The sequence below is a fragment of the Humulus lupulus genome, chromosome 9 (assembly GCF_963169125.1).
Source record: "Humulus lupulus chromosome 9, drHumLupu1.1, whole genome shotgun sequence".
NCBI lineage: Eukaryota > Viridiplantae > Streptophyta > Magnoliopsida > Rosales > Cannabaceae > Humulus > Humulus lupulus.
In genome coordinates, this window is record NC_084801.1 from 115,464,100 (window position 1) to 115,469,656 (window position 5,557).

Genomic DNA, 5,557 nt, shown 5'->3' on the forward strand with positions numbered 1-5,557 from the left:
GAAAACTTCCAAGAACTCCAAGAAAGGCTCCAATTTCCTTCAAGCAAATCCAAGGGCTCCTCAAGAAATCAACACATTTGAGTAAGCTCTTCTTCCTCATCTCCATTTATGTTTTTTTCCTTAAAGCTAAAAAGAAACTTGTAGGCCGAAACCCCTTTTAGAAAATACCCTTGAATTTATGTTCGAATCCTTGGTAGATAATGCATATTGTGGCTGTTTTAATGTAGTTTAGGCTATGGGTAAATCAATTTTGTCTTCAATTTCATAAAAATTTGAAGAAAAACTAATTTTTCATCCCAAATTGCATATTTGGGTTTATGGGTATTTGATGAACAAATAGAATCCCTAGAACTTCATAAACCTTTCAAATCCCATATTTTGATCTTGTTGTAGTGTACTTTGAGTGAGGAAAAAGTGTTTGTGTCAATGCCCTTTGGGATTTAGGTTATCGGTCATGGTCCCTTTTTTTTTTTAATATTCGGGCATGCCCTAAATCGAGTGGGCATGCCTCTTCCTGCTCGGACCCAAAGGAATTTGGCTCGAACTAGTGCCCACCAATCGGACACCACAGACTAGCCACTCGGACCAGCACATCAGCCGATCAGACACCATGCATTTTATCCTCGGACGCGCACCTGCTACAGCTCTTCGGATGCACACCTCGGCTCAAACGCCATTCAACTGCTCGGATGTGCACACAACCGATCGGATGGCACCAGCCGCTCGGCACCACACACCATCTGCTCGGACAACGGGCCCAACTCCTCGGGACCCTTGCAGCAACTCCTCGGCATCTTCATATGCGCGCATGCCAAGCCGCTCAAACACCATGCCTATCCACCCGAAGGACACTAAGCCAGCCACTCAAATGACACGGCCCCAGCCGATCGGTCATGTACATGCATATTTTGGGCATCAAACTTTATGTTTCCCTCATATTTGTTATATTTTTACTACCCAGATAAATATTTTTTGAGTAGTAAAAATAAATCTTTTTCTTTTGAACTGATTGATTTATGTTTGTTGGTTACTCACCTCCCCACACTTTATTTTTTGTAGATGAATCGCTTCGACTACAGGGGAGGTGACAGCCATACAAACTCTGACACCTCAGTTCCCCAATCAAACAACACTCCTCAAAGTAGCGAATCTTCATCCAAATCCCCTAGACGTCGCAACCCTGAAGATCGCCTTCGTCGCCTTAAAAAGATCCTTCCTCAGTGAACAAGTTGCTCTCAGAAAGGTGGAATGGAATGAAATAATGCAGTGTTTATGCATTGACTTTATATGCTGTTTTTCTCAATTTCAGTACCCAGGATATCAGTAATACCTCCCTAAAGTCACCTAGCCAATAGTATGTACAAATGCTTCCCACCTACACCTTGAATTCCTCTAACAACGGCCTCTTGATCCTCAAAATTAACTATTGCTCCCATAAGTTGAATTAGTGCACTCCTCTCCACTAATGTAGTCTAATCTTATCCCCTCAATCAAAAGGACTTTATTAAGCTTGTAATGTAAGGCCTGGGTTAGGGTACGGTAAAGGATGTCATTTAACTAGCTCATAACCTAACCACCTCACTTGTCAAGAACCGAGCCTCCTTATTATGATTCATATCTCTCAAACTCACTTCCCCAACATTTCTTTTATACTCACAAAGACATATTGCTCTAATGTACTTCTCTTGCTATTATTTCTGAACTTTTCTACTATATTTTTGTTGTTTTTTTTTTATGCTTCTATTTTGTTTTTTTTTATATGCATTAAAACACTAAAGAAAAGTAAAATAAACTGTATAACATATAGCAAGAGAATTGGTTTGATTGTATATATGTGTTTGTCTTGTGAGCTAATTCCCCCACCCCAAACTTACATCCCAACATTGTCCCCAATGTGGCTGATATTGAAATTTCGGATTAGCTCACCACAAAGCTACACTCACCTCACTCACCCCAAACTTAGTGGGAAGAATTAATTCTTGACAAGTGAAAGCAACTAGGTTGAGAGGTGTGTGGAAGGTTCATGTTTAGGAGGGGATATGTAGCATGCAGAATTGGGATAAACAAGAAAAATAGGCTTATAGGCTCAAAGACGGGGTCACTAAGGGAACTAGTTATATAAGGGAGGCTAGAAAGGCTCAATCGTCCAAAATTGGCCTAGATCATGTCTAAAGGATAAGACTAGCTAGGATTTCGCCTCAAGGGGTGCACTAACCAATTCTAGATGCGTAAAATTTCACAAACAGCAGTCATTTGAAAAACTCAAAACAAGGTGGGATAACAAAAGTACATCACTATTGATTAGAGCCTAAGAGGAAGCATCAATGATATCCTAGCAGTTCATCAAGCATAAACAACATATAAAATCCAGGCAGCAACACAAATGGAGTGAGCGAAAAAAAAATTCATCATCGAGCAGTACACTAAGCCAGACCAAATCATCAAATCTCTTAAAGACACAAAGACAACTAACACAACAACACAACTAAAACAATTAAACGCTAAAACAGAAACTAAACAACCTAGACAAACAACAAACTAAAAACAGTCACAGAAACAAAAAATTAACAGACATTAATAGAAAACAACACAAAAGGGAAAGGAAACCCCCTCTACTCGGAGTCCTCTTGTGATTGCTGCCCAGAGTGCTAAATGAATGCTGAAACAACTGGGCAAATCCCAACCATTCCAGAAAAACTTCTCTGCCTTCACGCCCTGCTTCATCTAACTCCCCAGCTTTAAAGCCTTCCCGCACACATTTATTGTATATTTACAATCTGCCTTTTACTCCTGGGTTGCCCAAATGTGTTACATTAAATACATGGCAACCCATAATTCCTCTCCTTCAAGCATCCTTCAAACTGATGGAGGTCTTTTCTCTGTCGACCTCCCCTCCAAGGTAGTGCTTAAGTTGCTGGCCATTTACTTTAAACTCTCTCCCTGAAATTTCATCACGCAAGTCCAATGCACCACAAGGAAAGACTTTAATTATCAAGAATGAATAAGAGAAACTTGATGCTAGATGTCTAGAACTTGCTTTCATTTTAGAATTAGAGAAATACACCCGCTGCCCCACTTCAAACCTTTGGGAATGAGCTTTCCTACCACACTTCTTTTTCTTCTTTCTACGTGGCTCTTGCAAATGAGACGATGCCTTGTTTATACTTGCCCCTAGCTCATTGTTGCTCTCAAATTCTTTAAGAGATAGCCTCATCCTCACTTTCTTGCTATACCTTGTGGGTACCTCTTCCTCCATATTAGAGTTCTTGACAGTGATGACCAAACAATCTCCTACTTCATCTGGAGAACGTATATGATTGAATACCTTGAAAGTTACCTGTTCTTCTTGAGCTCTCATTGTGAGCTCCCCTTTTTCCACGTCAATCAAGGTCCTCCCAGTAGCTAGAAATGGCCTACCCAAGATAATTGGAACATCTCTATCCACTTCATAATCAAGAATGATGAAATCAGCCGGAAAAATGAACTTATCAACTTGCACTAGGACATCTTCAATTTTTCCTTCTGGGTGCGCCATAGAAAGATCCGCCAATTGCAAAGTAACTGTGGTTGGCCTAGCTTCCCCAATGCCTAGCTTTTTGAAAATTGACATAGGCATTAGATTAATACTAGCACCTAAGTCACATAGAGCTCTCCCCACATCTCTTCCACCAATTGAACAAGGGATTGTAAAACTACCAGGATCCTTCAATTTCGGAGGGATTTTACTCTTCAACATGGCACTGCAACCTTCTGTAAGAGCAACAGTCTCAAACTCTCCCAGTCTTCTTTTTTTTGTCAAAATATCTTTTAAAAACTTGACGTAGTTTGGCATTTGTTCCAATGCTTCCACTAAGGGAATATTGATGTGGAGCTTTTTTAACACATCCAGAAACTTCCTGAACTGCCCATCTTGCTGCTGTTTGCGAAATCGCTGAGGAAATGGTAGGGGCGGCTTTGGTACAGATTCCACTGGAACAGATTGCTGACCCGATGCTGTATCAACTGGGCCAGTTTCAGTAACTTCTTTTGCTGGTTTTTTACTAGATTCTCCTTCAGTTTGGATTGAAGTGGGCTCCCCACTGCCCTTTATTTTCTCCTCAGAATTTTCCAGAATTTTTCCACTCCGTAGCGTGATTGCCTTGCATTGTTCTTTGCCATCCCTCCTTGGATTCTCGGTGTCACTAGGCAAGGAACCTTGGGGTCGATTTTTCAAATCATTAGCTAAATGCCCCAATTGAATTTCCAAATTCCGAAGAGACGCTGCCTGGCTTTGAATTACAGCGTCATTCTTGGCCATATAATCTCTCAATAAATTCTCCAAAGAACTTGTTTGAGAGCCTTGAGGTTGGTGTGGTTGTTGAGGTCTTGGTTGTTGAGAAAATCCCGGTGGATATGAATGTTTTTCTTTTGTTGGTGCTCCACTTGAACTTGCTCCTTGACCCCCCCATGACAGATTTGGATGATGCCTCCAAGCTGGATTGTAAGTGTTAGAATATGGGTTGTTGTTGCGGTTGAAATTCTGATTACCCATATAGAAGACCGAAGCTGGATTTGAAGGGCAATTCTCAAAAGTATGCCCGTCCCCACAATACACACATGATACTTCTGCACTTTGAATGGCAGCAGCTGGCTGTACATTTCCTCCCATACTCATGTTCTTTAAAATGTTGGTCATTGAGGCCATTTGAGCGGTTAGAGCGGTTAGAGCATCTACTTCAAGAACACCCGTTACTTTTCGGCTTGTAGGAGCTCTAGTATTTGACCATTGGTAGTTGTTACTTGCAATCCTTTCCAAAATCTCAAATGCTTCGTTGTAAGACTTGGGAAGAATGGCTCCATTGGCTGAAGCGTCCAAGACCATTCGAGAGGCTGCATTGAGACCATTGTAGAATGTCTCCATTTGTATACAATGTGGGATACCGTGGTGTGGACATTTTCTTAAAAGCTCTTTGAATCTTTCCCACGCGTCACTAGTGGACTCATCTTCAAGCTGCTGGAATGACATGATTTCACTTCGAAATTTTGCATTTTTGGTGGGAGGGAAATATTTGCGCAGAAACTTTTCAGCAAGATCATTCCAATTTGTGACGGAATCAGGGGGCAAAGTGTTGAGCCATGATCTAGCTCGGTCCCTTAAAGAGAACGGAAATAGCTTCAGCCTCAATGCTTCTTCACTCACTCCTTGTAGCTTAAAGGAATCGCTCACCTCCAAGAATGAACGGAGGTGGAGATGAGGATCCTCCGTTGGCATCCCACTAAATTGACCAACTGTTTGGAGCATTTGGAACATGACAGGTTTGAGCTCAAACTGAGGTGCTTGAATTTCGGGCCTCACAATGCCCGGATTGAGCTCGTTGAACATAGGGGCAGCATATTCTCTTATTGCCCTGGCTCTATCATCCGCCAAGACAATAGGATTAGTCATGTTTTGCGCACCCTCTTCTTCTTCTCCAACATTTTCAGCCATGTTGCAGCGGCTGTTAGCCTTTTGATCCTTTCTCCTTTTTCTGAAAGTTCGTTCGATCTCGGGGTCAATAGGAGCAAGTTCACTGTCCTC

At 41.6% G+C, this 5,557-nt stretch overlaps 1 non-coding gene across 1 annotated transcript; it reads left to right on the forward strand.

Annotated features, from left to right (window-relative positions):
- The first annotated feature begins 4,916 nt into the window (after positions 1-4,916).
- Positions 4,917-5,023, forward strand: LOC133803016 (small nucleolar RNA R71). The gene has a single exon (XR_009877751.1). It is a non-coding gene; the product is annotated as a small nucleolar RNA R71 (small nucleolar RNA).
- Positions 5,024-5,557: the final 534 nt, after the last annotated feature.